The following is a 14,452-nucleotide window of genomic DNA, read 5'->3' as shown; positions in this document are numbered from 1 at the left end:
CCCTGCCACAGATGATCAGGTAGACAGTTTTTTCTCACTTTCCCCCCATTTTCTCATCTTCCTCTTCTGCCATGATGATTCTCAAACTTCTCTTTATCTTTAATTTTCTCAGAAAATTCACTTCTCTTGTGAATTACTGATTCTAAGATAGTCTGCTGTTATATGTGATATTTGATATTTATTATTGCATCTAAAACACAACATTCTCGTTTATTTAAATTATATTACCGTCTGGGATGGTTAGGCTCATGTGTCAACTCTGCCAGCTAATTGTGCCCGGTTGTTTGGACAAGCAAGCACTGGGCTAACTGTAGTACAAGGGCATTAATGGACTTTAGTCATCATGAGTTTACTTCATAGCTGGCTGATTACATCTCCTTCAATCAGCAAAATTGCTGCCCCCACGAGTTTATCCAATCAGCTGAATGCCTTAAAAGGGGAGGTGATTTCAGCATTCAGAGAGGATTTTCCAGTTTGGCTTCGGACAGCCAACCTCTCCCAGAAACTCACCAAGGACCTTCATCTGAGCCCCTGGTTGCAGCCTGCCTGTGGAATTCGGACTTGTGCATCCCCATGGGCACGTGAGAGAATTTTATAAAATCCGGTACTATTGCCAGTTATCTCCTGTTGATTCTGTTTCCCTAGAGAACCTTGACTGATGCACTGGGTTTTGACCTGAGATGAAAACCCTGTCCAGCCCTGATCCTGGGCTGATGTCTGTGTGCTGGAATACAGAGGCGTGGCATTCGAGGAGCGGGCTGTGGGCGCCAGACATGAGGCTCACACTGCCCCCAGCGTACACCCGCTGCTGCCCAGCCCCCAGCGTCACCCAGCACTGCCCAGCCCCCAGTGTGCACCTGCCGCTGCCCAGCCCCCAACGTGTGCCCAGCACTGCCCGGCCCCTAGCGTCACCCAGCACTGCCCAGCCCCCAGTGTGCACCTGCCGCTGCTCTGCTTCTGTGACGGATTTGAGCAAGCCCCTTGAATTTGGTTTCTGGCCTTTTATTCAAACCCACTTGGTATTTAATTTTGGATTTTTCCTATATGGGGTTAGAGAGGGTATTTCTCCTGCAGTGGACGGCCTGTTTGATTTCGCACACACGCGTGCAGTTGCACACACACACACGTATGTAATTTTGATGTGCCTGTGTGTGTATGTATATAGATATATATTTATAAAATGTCATAGATCTATCTTATAATGAACATTTTTTATAATATGAGGGGAAGGCGTTGCCTAGTAAGAATATTCCAGTTGCTCTTACTCAGTTGAAAGCTCAGCTTCAGACATGTGCAAGACAAGGAAGTCCACAAATAAATCCTTTAATCCCCTTATTTGTCTGACTTGGATGCTGGGAAGCTTGGGCATATGCCAGACTTGACTTAGGGTTGTATTTTATGCATTTTTTTGGTAGGATACACAAACATAACATTTCCCATTTTAACCACTTCCACTTGATTTTGGTTTGTTTTATTTTGTTTTTATCACTTACATGGGTCCCAAAAGCTAGGCTAAATCCAAGGACACGCATTGTTTGCCTGTGTGATGCTTTTGAAAATTTTATCACTTGCTCACATGACATAAAATTGTGAGAGGGCCAGCCACATGCCTCCAATCACAGCTTCTTGCCACCCACCCACCCTCCAATCTGGGCCTTATATGTCCCCGGCCATCCAGCCAAATCATTAGCAGCTATTCATAAATCACTGTATAAATAACTTCTGGTTACTTCTCAATGTAGACAAAATGGACAAGCAAATGTACTCCTTGGCATTCTGCCCTCTCAAAAGATTTCTCCCCAGAACAGTGTTTCTAGAACTTTCCTGACTGGGCTGGAATGCCACAGCAGGCCACTTCCAGCTGGTTCCTGTACTTTGTGCAGAGCCTCTCTAAAGAAGGTCGGAGGGTTTTATTACCTCCCCAGTCAACCAGACGTGAAAGCCTCCTCCTAAGGCCGTGGGACAAAGAGGTAGTGGAGCAGACAGGTGTCAGAGTCGGAGCCACCTGCTTGTGCAACTCACCTGTGCCTTCTGGACCCACCGGAGGCCCAGACACAGTCCCCACTTGCTGCTGCGCTTGCCCAACCACATGGCTTGGTAGACCAGATCCCACCTCCTCCATGTGGAAGTTCTGTCCCATGGTCACCGAAATCCCCTGGTCAGGAGGGCAGTGTCTTCCATGGTCTAGTAACAACCAGGAGCTTCTTTTAAAAAAAGAGAATATTTCTCTGGAGAACTGGTTTTTGCCCCAAAATACAATGAGTCTGCCCTGTGATCCTTCTGTTGGGACTTTCCAGAGACACCGTATCATTTGATCTGCTGTGTCGTAAGAGCCAACCAGCAGTGCAGCTTGGATTACAGCCTGCACCTGTGACAGAACCTTCTCTTGCTTTGCAATCCACTCCCATTGTTTTTTTCGGGTTACTCCATAAATGGGTTGGAGGAGCATATTGAAATGGAGTATACGTTGGCTCCAAAATCCAAAGTCCAGGGCCCCTACGTATTGAACCCTTTCTTAGTTGTTGGGGCAACAACATGTAGCAACTCTTCTTCCTCCAGGAAGAGAACACCTGATGTGCTCTAGGTGCCTGGGAATTCCACCCGTTGGGGCTGAGAATTTTCTGGCATTTCTGTCCCATCCTCTTGCTCTCATGGATCTTAGAAAGGCATCCAAGGCATTTGCTACTTCTTGCTCTTTTAGTTAAGTCAGCATAATTCCATCAGTGTGAAGGACCAGTGTGCTCTCCTGTAGAATGTCAAAATAATCAACTTCTCCACAGACAAGATTATGGCAGAGAACAGGAAAGTTAAGTTTATTCTTTTTTCAAATTTTATTAAAAGATTTAGTTTTTATTTATTTCTCTCCCCTTCCCCGCCTCAGTTGTCTGCTCTCGTCCATTTGCTGTGTGTTCTTCTGTGTCTGCTTGCGTCAGCGGCATCTGGAATCTGTGTCTCTTTTTGTTGCGTCATTTTGCTGCATCAGCTCTCCATGTGAGCAGTGCCACTCCTGGGCAGGCTGCACTTTTTTCGCTATGGATGGCTCCACTTACGGGGCGCACTTTTGCACATGGGGCTCCCCTATGCGGGGGACACCTCTGCGTGGCATGGCACTCCTTGTGCGCATCAACACTGCGCATAGGCCAGCTCATCACACGGATCAGGACGCCCTGGGTTTGAACCCTGGACCTCCCATGTGGTAGGCAGACACTCTATCCGTTGAGCCAAATCTGCTTTCCAGTTAATGTTATTCTGCAGCAAGACTGAGAAGTTGTGCTGTTGGCTGTGACAAGTCAGCAGACTTCTTCTGACACTTATAAATTAGAAAGCAAAAGTTCTCGCCAACTTGATGGCAGCTAGTCACATGCCAGGGATTGCATCGGTATTTTCCAATATCGAAGAATGGAAGCCCCCGTTGTCCACTACTCCACAGTGGCACTTGGGCAGGTGTGGGATGTTTTCCTGGTTGGCCGCAGGGGAGGCCTTGATGAGACTCTGCCTCTCCTTTCTGGGACCCCATTCCTGTAGCCCCAGATCTGTCTCTATGGGGGCTCTGCTCTAGTCACGGATAGCCACGGCCACATCCCAGTGAATAAATGCTGCGCAGAGTGTTCTCCTTGGGAGAGTTTAACCATGGAGTTTCGCTTCCTGTTTCAGAAAGACTGGGCACTCAAAGATTGTTTTTAAGCCCCAAACACCCAAAGGATTTCTTCGTCCAGTCTCGTGGTAATTTTTGCAGTGCAATTGCCTCAAAAATTTAGTGGTTTTGGCGGCGGACTTGGCCCAGTGGTTAGGGCATCCATCTACCACATGGGAGGTCCACGGTTCAAAGCCCGGGCCTCCTTGACCCGTGTGGAGCTGGCCCATGCGCAGTGCTGATGCAGGCAAGGAGTGCCCTGCCACGCAAGGGTGTCCCCGGCGTAGGGGAACCCCACACGCGTGGAGTGCGCCCCGTAAGGAGAGCCGCCCAATGCCAAAGAAAGTGCAGCCTGCCCAGGAATGGTGCCACACACATGGAGAGCTGACACAACAAGATGACACAACAAAAAGAAACACAGATTCCCGTGCCGCTGACAACAGAAGCGGACAAAGAAGACGCAGCAAACAGACACAAAGAACAGACAACTGGGGTGGGGGGAAGGGGAGAGAAATAAATAAATAAATAAATAAATAAATCTTTAAAAAAAAATTTAGTGGTTTCTGATCTATTTGCTTCCAGTCAATTACATGTACCAGTAACCACACCCAAACATCTTCCTGGATATTGTTCGCTAATCGCCTAGGTCTTCCTGCGTCCTTGTCCCTCTCTCCCAACATAATCGCAGCAGCCTCCTTGGAGCTGTTGACGCACATCTCTGCCCTAAGTCACTCTATTCCATTCAGAAAGTTCACCAGGCTGTTGTCCACTCATATTATTTTTATTCCCACATTTTAATGTTTGGGGACTAAAAAGCTACCTTTTTCAACCCTATAAGGCCTTGAATGTTTGGAGTCTCTATTTCCCTTTATTTTCTGCTTACGAAACAGCTATTTTTTCCCCAAACTCATCATTTTCTTGTGATGCCTTGTCAGACAGATCCAATTCTAATTAAAACACAATTGTACCATTCTTTTCTCCATGACAACCTCTATAAGCCCAGTAGTCCTGGGGTCTGCCTTCCAAGGTTCTTCGGGGGATCGTTTCTCCAAATGACTTGTCACTACAGAACTTAGATGCCAGTCACCCAGCTGCTATGTTTCCTGATCACATTTGCTCAACTATTAAGAAAAATTGTCACACTTATTTTTGTTGCAGTAGCAACCCACTTCAAGGTTAATTCCATAGTATTAAATACATTATGCTAGTTGTTGTAATAAACAACCCCCAAATGTCAGTGGCTCCACAAAATGAAAGTTCACTTCTCACACGCCTGCTGTCCAATGAGCTGGCTTTAGTTAGCTCACTCTCCTCCAAGCAGAGACTCAGCGATTCAGGCTCCTTCCATCTTGGGAAGCTGCCACATTGCACCCAAGACGTGGCTCCAAGTTTGCCATAGAAGTAGAGAAGAAAGGACTGGATGTGAAATATATCTTCCAGGCCAGCCTGGAAGTAGCCTATACACATCTGCCCATATTCCATTGGTCAGATTTAGTTTCCTGGCCCCACTCACACAAAGGGTCTGGTAAATTCATCCTCCTTGGTGCCCAGAAGAAAATGAAATGATGAGCAATAATTAGGTTTACATCTGCCCCAAAGGCCAATCCGAAGTGTCATTTGGTGTCTTTGACAGCCCAGCACAGATTCAGACAACTCCTCCCCCACTTATACGTGTCTTGTACATAACCAGTATCATAGGACCTATGGCTTTGTATTAAAATTTATTTATTTTTAAAGTCATCTCTTTTTTTATTTACATGTCTTTCATTATTAGAGAGGTTGTACATCAATTCTGAATAAACTGGCTGTTTAGATTTCTTTTAGTACACACACAGTTCATCGCATTTGCCCAATTTTCTTGTCATCTTTTTCTTATGGCTTTATAATAACTCTTTATATTATGAGTATTAGTTCTTGGTTAAACATATTGCAAATATTTTCTCAGTCTGTCATTTATTTCCAGTGTTTCTGTCCACACAAGTTTTTCCTTTTCAATTTGGTCAAGTCTTCAATCTTTTCTACTACAGCTTCGGAGTTTTATGCTGCATTAGAAAAGCTTCCACTACTCTCATAAAAATACAGAGTGCTTCATGAATTTCCATGTTATGCCTGTGTAGGGGCCATGTTAATCTTCTCCGTATCATTCCAATTTTAGTATATATACTGCCAAAGCGAGCACTAACATTTGTTTTATTGTCTGTCCACTTGTCAGGCAATGCATGTCTCACACTGAAGCGTCTGATTCCTCTCCAGAGCGGCAGAGTCCAGCACTCTGCCAGGCACAGCGCAGGTGCTGACTAACTCACTGCTTGCCAAGTGCATATTGAGATGGGAGCGAGGCTGAGCTAAGAGTGGACATGGAGAACATCTGTCTTCTCCAGAGTGGGATGGAATTTCTCTATTAGTAAAAGCAAAACAAAACGAAACAAAAAACATGAGGGAGGGGTTAATATAAGATGTATTTTCCTTGAAAAAACCAAAGCAACAGTCCGCTTGTTTTCATTGATTCAAGAAGAAAAACTGTTTTCCCCACTCATCCATGATATTCCCTTGCTAGTTTATAATTTCCCAACAGATTGCTCTCAACATGATCAAGAATTCTTAGTAGAGGCTATTTTAAAAATATTTATCTGAATACTGCCCCTTGTACTGAATGAATAGAAAAAAGAATAGAAAAAAAGCCCATAAATTAGAGGCACTGAAATTTCTCATCAGAACCCAAGTTGTCATTCAGTTCTGAGAGGGTGATATTTGAGGAGTCTGTCTCCTGAAGATTTAGGATTTATTACAAGAGCTCTCTATTCAAGGAGCCCAAGATAGAAAACCTTCCCAATCAGGCAGAACCATTTCCAATTAACTGGGGGAAACATACAGAAATGTGGAACAATAGCCCATTTGTTTGGTATAAATCTAAGAAAGAGAGGGCTCCTGACGCAGCAGTGCCAAGAGACTCCAAGCATCATCTGAACTGACTCCTGCTCCTAAGCAGGGAGGGCGTGGCTGTGGAGAAGGGGGCTTCTCAGGGATTTGCCGTGTGCTCTGGGAAAGACTGTGGGGTGACACAAGGACAGGGAGCCGGCCACCAGGTACCTACCGGTGGGAGGGAGGGCTGACTACGACAACTGCCACCAGCAGTCATCCAGGATGCAGAAGTCATGGAGTTTTATTTATTTCACTTGTTCCTAGCACAGTTAAATGTCTTGTTCTAAAAAAAGGGGGGGATATTATGACACTGTTCTGACAAGTAGATATGAAGTATCTTTAAGTTGTCCCAGAGTGCCACCTGAGCTGATTGCCATCACCTTGTTGGGGATCAGCCTCGACCCAGCCCATCTTCAGCTCTGCCCTCTCACAGGGTCTGGCTTGGGGAGGGGATTACATTTTACAAATGTGTGCATTTAAGGAATGAAACTGGACTCTGGAGAAATTGGTCTCTGGTAAGAGTTTAAGTACCCACTTTTAGGTGTTCTGAAGCACTTGTCTTAGTTTGCCAGAGCTGCTATAACAAATAGCACACCATGGATTGGCTTAAACAACAGAGATTTATAGACTCACATTTTTGAAGACAGGATATCCCAAATCAAAGCATTGATTGGATTTGTTTTCTCTCAGAGTTTAGCATTCTGGTGATGGCAATCATCTGTCACATGGTCACCTCTCTCTCCCGTTGTGTCTGCTCCTGATTTCTGCTCATTTCTGACTTCTTTTACTTCTGGATCCTACCAACTGTGTCCAAACTTCCTTTGCTTGTAAGGACTTTGGGCATCTGCATGAAGGTCCAGCTTGATTCAATTTGGCTACATCTAAGTAGGATCTTCAAAGATCCTATGCGCAAGTGAGTCCACACCTTAACTAGTAATAATAAGGTCCTATTTGCAAATGGGTTCACACCCACAGTGCCGAGAGTTGAGACTTCAACATATCTTTGTGGGGAAAGGGCTCAATCTCCAACATGGCTCCTCAAGTTAAATGTCCTTTTCCCCGGTCACCTTTAACATGAGTGGAGAGTGGAGTATAATTCCATGAAAACCAGAGCATTGGGACCATGTGTGGACCAACAACCTCATGGCTGAGTATTGTGGAACATGCGCCCATTTTCTCCAGATTTCCACCCCCGGGCTGGCTCTGAGGATGCAGATGAATGGAGAGTCTATCGAATGTGCAAAATGACCTCTTTTTCTACCTGGTTATTTTCCATGGGCCTAATGAAAACACCTCTTATTCAAAGTGAAAAGAATTGGCTTATCATTATCGGAGAAATATGATTCTAGCCCCATTGGGCCAAACGTTCCCTTTACACATCCTTCAAAAGTGACGGGCACGATGCTAATGCTAAGTATTATTTCCTTTTTTAGAAGCTTTCAAATTAGACAGCTCCATTAGCACCCAAAACAAGAGGGAATAATTGATGCCTTCCCCAGAGTTGGGAGTGGAGTTTTCTCCATTGATGCTTTTGGGACCAGAGATTTGCTGCTTTGCAACAGGGGAAGCAACCAACCTAGTTTGTTGAATATGTTGCAAAGAGAGACACTCATTTAATTTGAGATGTTTCAACCCTGCCTCCCCCTGTGACTTCTAGACAGACCAGCAAGCTTTTAAGAGAGCATTGTTATTTCATTGGAGAACCAGGTTGTTTCTTCTTCCATCGAATCAAAGACATCAAATTGATGTCTGCAATTGCTCCAAAAAACTCTCTGTAAGACAGTACTTATTAAGATGTTAACATGTGTCTACTAGGCACAACCAGGTCAGCCCCTGAGAGTGATACAGTATGAAGTGGCTCATTTTTCACTTTGAGTTTGCAATCAAGTTGGGAAGGCAGGGTTGACACATGGACAACAGCTGGGATAGCCAACAATTGCCAACATCTACAAAAAATAACAGGAACAGCCAGGATTTTCATTATGCTTCTTGGCAGTGATGACTGGACTGCTTCAATCTCTAGTTTGACCTTGACAATGGGAACTGTCTGCTCTGAGATGTGCCACCCCCAGGAAGGAAACCCCTTGGTGGCACTGCAGGGGCAGGTTCTGGTGGCTGCTGAACCGAGGACCGAAAGGGGCGCCTGCACAGGTCAGCTGCTTGGGCAGATGGTCTCTGGAGTCCTCCTGACTCATAGACTTAAGCATTAGGAAACAATAAGCCTGCACTTTTCTCAAGTTTCTCTTGAATTCAATATTTTCAGGAATCCAAACTCTTCCTTCCTGAATCCACCCAAACTTGTGCAGCTCAACAACAAGCTCTCTTGCTCTTCATCCCGGTCCTGGCCAAGACAGCATCGCTCCAGGAGGTGAGACGGGGACGTGTCTTGTACCACTGTCTGGGATTTGCTTTGACGCAGTGACCCTTCCTCTCCTGCAGCGTCCACTCAGTTCTGAAGATTACATGATGCTTTTCCAAATATTTCCTCCCAAGCACGGTTTTAGCAAACTCAGTCATCTTCCTTAACTGGGCTTATTTGTAAATATCGAAGTGCCTGTTTTCCACTGTACTCCACAAAGCAGTCCTGTTTTCAGAATCTTTCTAAAAGAAATGTAAAACTCGGGAGGCATGCTGGCAAGGGGGTGCACGTGGGCAGACTTGCCCTTCTGCCGGGAAGGCTGCGCAGATGCACCCTTGGGGGATGGAGAACATCGCCTTCCCTGTCCATCCCCAGCAGAAACGGTGCCTTGTACGGGCCGATTACGAATGAGGTGACCGTGAGTGCTCAGCACAAGCCCTTCCGTCAACTGGCCATGCCCTGCTCCGGTCAGAGCAGCCCGGCTTCCTTACCACGTTGGGATGCCCTTTGCGCTCCTTCTGGCTGGTTAGAGAGACCCGCCATCCTTCTAGAACTCAGGAGGCTGGGGTCAGCCCGTCACTCTCTGCCCTCTAGACAGATACCCGTCCATTCGCCAATGAGTGGGTGCTTTCTAGACAGCACACTAAATGCCGAGGACGTTCTATATTGTCCCATCAGGTATACTCATTGTAGGTAAACCCTGACGGCTATCGGAGCAACGATTTGAAGAAGCAACATGATATTTCATTTGTATTGTACTTAATAGAGATGAGGATTTTATAAACGAAAGGTGAACATTCTGAAAAATTATCCTTGAATTCTATTAGTCAGCAGTGTTATAAATATGATTTTCTTTTATTTTTTTAAAGATTTTTAAAAAATTTTATTTCTCTCCCCTTCCCCCCCTCCCTCCAGTTGTCTGCTCTCTGTGTCCATTCGCTGTGTTTTCTTCTGCATCCACTTGCATTATCCGGGGGCACTGGGAAACTGCGTCTCTTTTTTGTTGCGTCATCTTGCTGCGTCAGCTCTCGTGTATGGCACCACTCCTGGGCAGGCTGCATTTTTTTCATGCGGAGTGGCTCTCCTTGCAGGGCGCACTCCTTGCATGTGGAGCTCCCTGATGCAGGGGCACCCCTGCGTGGCACAGCACTCCTTGTACGGGGCAGGACTGTGCGTGGGTCAGCTCACCACATGGGTCAGGAGGTCCTGGGTATAGAACCCTGGACCTTCCATATGGTAGGTGGACGCTCTATCAGTTGAGCCATTTATGCTTCCCATACATATGGCTTTCTAACGCTGTTTTCTTCAGGGAAACCTAGAGAATGTCATTAGGAAAAATAAAACCTAGGAAAGTGGTCTACTTTCAACAGTTTCTGAACTGGTTCATGGTTGATTGAGGATGTTAATTAGATTCCAACCTGCTTTTGGACAGACCCTAGAAGTTCAGGAGAGCAGTTTTGCTGACTTAGCAGTTTGATTTATTTTCTTCTGGTAAGTCAGGTTTGAAATGACCTGACAGGGCTAGAACAATGTAACCAAGGCAAGACTGCCCTGGGCCTAGAACAGACTGATTGACAGAAGACCACCTTGTAACAAAAGCTATCCAGTTCTTGTGAGATAAAATGGATGTCGTGACATGGGCATATTTGTCTTGGCTGTCCCGGCACGTGGGACAGTAATGAGGGCTCGAAACCTGACGAGAAAGAATGGTGGGACAAGAGACACGAAGAACGACAGCAAGACAGTGTTCTGATCAAGCTGCGAAATTTTATTGAGGGAACAAAGCATATATACTGTTGGGAAGGGGAGGAGCGGTGGGTGAGGAGGTGAAGGCTAGGGATTGGCTGTCGCTGTTGCTGGGGTAAGTGGCAGGGTTCAGGGATTGGTGGCTGCTGTTGCTGGGGTGGAAGGCAGACTTCAGTTTCGCGCCTTGCGCCTGCGCACTGCTTTATCAGCCTGGCAGTGGCGGGAAACGGAGAACAAAGGAGCGGGGAGGAAGAAGAACAAGGAAGTGGGCTCCGCTCTGGCGGCCATGTTGCCGGCATTGCTGAACTCAGTGTACACTCGTATTGACTGCTCCCAACATTGGATACTTTGAAAAGTCTATTTCCAGTCAATTGTGTTTTTCAAGAAAACCATGCTCTTTGTAATGGTACTTCCACAAATGTTGAGGGGTGAAAAGACATGCATTTTTTATCTCACCGCCTTGTGGGTTTTGGAGTTTGGGCTGGGCTGAATTTTCCAGTTCACGGTCTCATCAGGTTGCAGTTGAAGTGTTGGCTGGCATGTGGTCTTATCTGCAATAGCAACAAAAAGACTCATATCTAGGAATTTATCTAACCAGGAATATAAAGGATCTGTATTTAGAAAACTACAAAATACTGCTAAAAGAAATTTTAAAAAACCTAAACAAATGGAAAGACATTCCATGTTGATGGATTGGAAGAATAAACAACATGAAGATGTCAATTCTACACAAATTGATTCAATGCGATACAACCAAAATTCAAACAGCTTACTTTAAAGAAATAGAAAATTCAATTACCAAATTTATTTGGAAGGAAAAGGCATCCCATATAGCCAAAAAACAACCAAAAAAAGAAGGTTGAAGTCGAAGGACTCATGCTCCCTGAACTTGAAGTGTATTATAAAGCTACCGTGGTCAAAACAGTATGGTGTTGGCATAAAAACAGACACACTGATCAATGGGATTGAATTGAGAGTTCAGAAACAGGCCCTCGCCTCTATGGTGAACTGATTTTCAATACGCCTACCAAGTCCACTTTCCTGGGACAGAACAGTCTCTTCAACAAATGCTGGGAGAACTGGATATCCATAACCAAAAGAATGAAAGAGGACCCCTAGCTCACTCCCTATAAAAGAGTCAACTCAAAGTAGACAAAGACCTAAACATAAAAGCCAGGACCACAAACTCCTAGAAGATAATGTAGGGAAACATCTTCAGCACCTTGTAGTAGGTGGGGGTCTCTTAAGCCTTATATCCAAGACACAAGCAACAAAACAGAAAATAGATAAATGAGACCTCCTCAAAATCAAACACTTGTGCATCTCGAAGACTTTGTGGAGTGGGTAAAAAGGCATCCTACTCAATGGGAGAAAATATTTGGAAATCACACATCCAACAAGATTCTAATATCCATAATATATAAAGAGATGCTACAACTCAACAACAAAAAGACAAACAATGCAATTAAAGAATGGGCAGAAGACCTGAATAGACATTTTTCTAAAGAAGAAATACAAATGGCAAAAAAAAAAAAAAAAAAAAAACCACAGGAAAAAATGTTCAACATCACTGGCTGTTATGGAAATGCAGATCAAAGCTTCAGTGGGATATTCACACCTACTTGAAAGGCCACTATTTTTTTTTTAAAGATTTGTTTATTTTATTTTATTTATTTCTCTCCCCTTCCCCTCTCCCACCCCAGTTGTCTGCTCTCTGAGTCTATTTGCTGCATCTTCTTTGTCCGCTTCTGTTGTTGTCAGCAGCACGGGAATCTGTGTTTCTTTTTGTTGCGTCATCTTGTTGTGTCAGCTCTCCATGTGTGCAGCACCATTCCTGGGCAGGCTGCACTTTCTTTCGTGCTGGGCGGCTCTCCTTACAGGGTGCACTCCTTGCGCATGAGGCTCCCCTATGCGGGGACACCCCTGCGTGGCACGGCACACCTTGCGCGCATCAGCACTGCGCATGGGCCAGCTCCACACGGGTCAAGAAGGCCCAGGGTTTGAACTGCGGACCTCCCATGTGGTAGGCGGATGCCCTAACCACTGGGCCAAGTCTGCTTCCTGAATGGCCACTATTAACAAAACAGAAAACTGAGAATGCTGGAGAGGATGTAGAGAAATAGGAATGTTTGTTCACTGTTGGTGGGAATGTGGAATGGTACAGCCACAGTGGAAGGCTGTTTGGTGGTTCCTAAGGAAGTTAGCTATAAATGTACCATGTGACCTGGCAATACCAATGCTAGGTATACACATGGAAGAACTGAGAGCCGTGACACGACATCTGCAGACCAATGTTCATTATTCACAATTGCCAAAGATGGAAACAATCCACATGTCCATCAACTGATAAAAGGATAGACAAACTGTGGTATATACATGTAAAAGACTATTATTCAGCTGAAAGAAGAAATAAACGTGAAGTCTATGGCGACATGGACGGACGTGGAGGACATCGTGTTGATGAAGGAAGTCAGGCACAACAGGACAAATCTTGTACGATTTCACTAGTATGGACTAAACATAAGGAGCACACTCATGGCATTAATAGCTAGAATATGTCACCAGAGAAGAGAATGTAGGTAGAGGACGGAAGCTGAGGTTCACTCTGTGCAGAGTTGGTAAATAGTTGTTTGCAAATGCTTGGAAATGAATAGAAATGGTGAAATCACATCACAGGAGTTGTAATTAGGAGTGCTAACATAGATATGATAGTGGTTTGGTTTTTTGTTTGTTTTTCTTCTTTTTTTTTGGAGTAATGAAAATACTCTAATATTGATCGAAGTGATGAATGCACAACTCTGATTATGCCAAATGCCATGATTGTACACTTTAGATAAATGGCATGGTTTATGAACAAAAAAATAATAGGGTGGGTTGGGGAAAAAATACACCAAATGTAAAATAAGCACTCTATAGTGCTACTTAGTCATAATACTTTGACGATGCTTCTTCATAATTTGGTACAAATATCTTACAACAATGCCAGGTGTTTGTGGTGGGGTGACGTATGGGAGCCCAGTACATTAAGCATGTTTGTCTTGTAAGTTCACAACTTTTATTATACACTTATTGTTTCTGTATGTTCATGTATGAATGGTATACTCCAATAACTTTTTTTAGGAGGTACTGGGAATTGAACCCAGGACCTTATACATGGGAAGCAGGCACTCAACCAATCGCGCTATATCCACTCACCAATAAATGTTTTTTAAACGAATAAAAGAAAAAAGCCAGTGTAGGAGGGGCTCCTCACAAGATGTGCACACCCTGTCACCTTTGCCTCAGGGCGGGGGCTCACACCAGACTGTGAGCACCATGAGGTGCAGGTCACGGGGCCACCGGGGACCTGCCCACCACAGTAAGGCATCAGGTAAAGTCTTTAGAGCTCAGTTTTCTTTGTAGGAAATGTCTCCTTGGGGCATGGGGAGAAGAGGCGTCTTAGCTGGCCTGAGCTGCAGGAAGTACCGCAGGCTGGGGGACCGAAGCACAGGACTCTGCTGGCTCACAGTGGTGGAGGCTGGAAGTCTGAATTTGGGGTGTCGGCAGGACTCGGGGCGCCTGCAGTGCTGCTGGCTGGTGGGCCGTGCGTCGCGCGCTCCGCCTCCGCCACATGGCGCTGTCCTTCCCCGTTTGTCTCTCGCTGTGTTCCGATCTCCTTTCCTTATGGGACCGCCGGCCGTGCTGGATGACGGCCCGCGTAATCTTCATGATCCAACTTTCAACTAGGCCGATCTGCAGGACGGGGGGCAGACCTCCAGCAGGTCTTCTGCGGGCACGATCCAGTCCCTAAC

The 14,452-nt window shown here is 45.3% G+C and overlaps 1 non-coding gene across 1 annotated transcript; it reads right to left on the bottom strand.

Moving 5' to 3' along the window:
- Positions 1–5,706: 5,706 nt before the first annotated feature.
- On the bottom strand, positions 5,707–5,813 carry LOC111760444 (U6 spliceosomal RNA). Its single transcript, XR_002794128.1, has one exon. It is a non-coding gene; the product is annotated as a U6 spliceosomal RNA (small nuclear RNA).
- Between the last annotated feature and the right edge of the window lie 8,639 nt (positions 5,814–14,452).

The sequence above is a fragment of the Dasypus novemcinctus genome, chromosome 2 (genome assembly GCF_030445035.2).
Source record: "Dasypus novemcinctus isolate mDasNov1 chromosome 2, mDasNov1.1.hap2, whole genome shotgun sequence".
Taxonomy (NCBI): Eukaryota; Metazoa; Chordata; class Mammalia; order Cingulata; family Dasypodidae; genus Dasypus; species Dasypus novemcinctus.
Note: the sequence above shows the minus strand (reverse complement) of the source record. Positions and strands in the feature narration are given on the sequence as shown.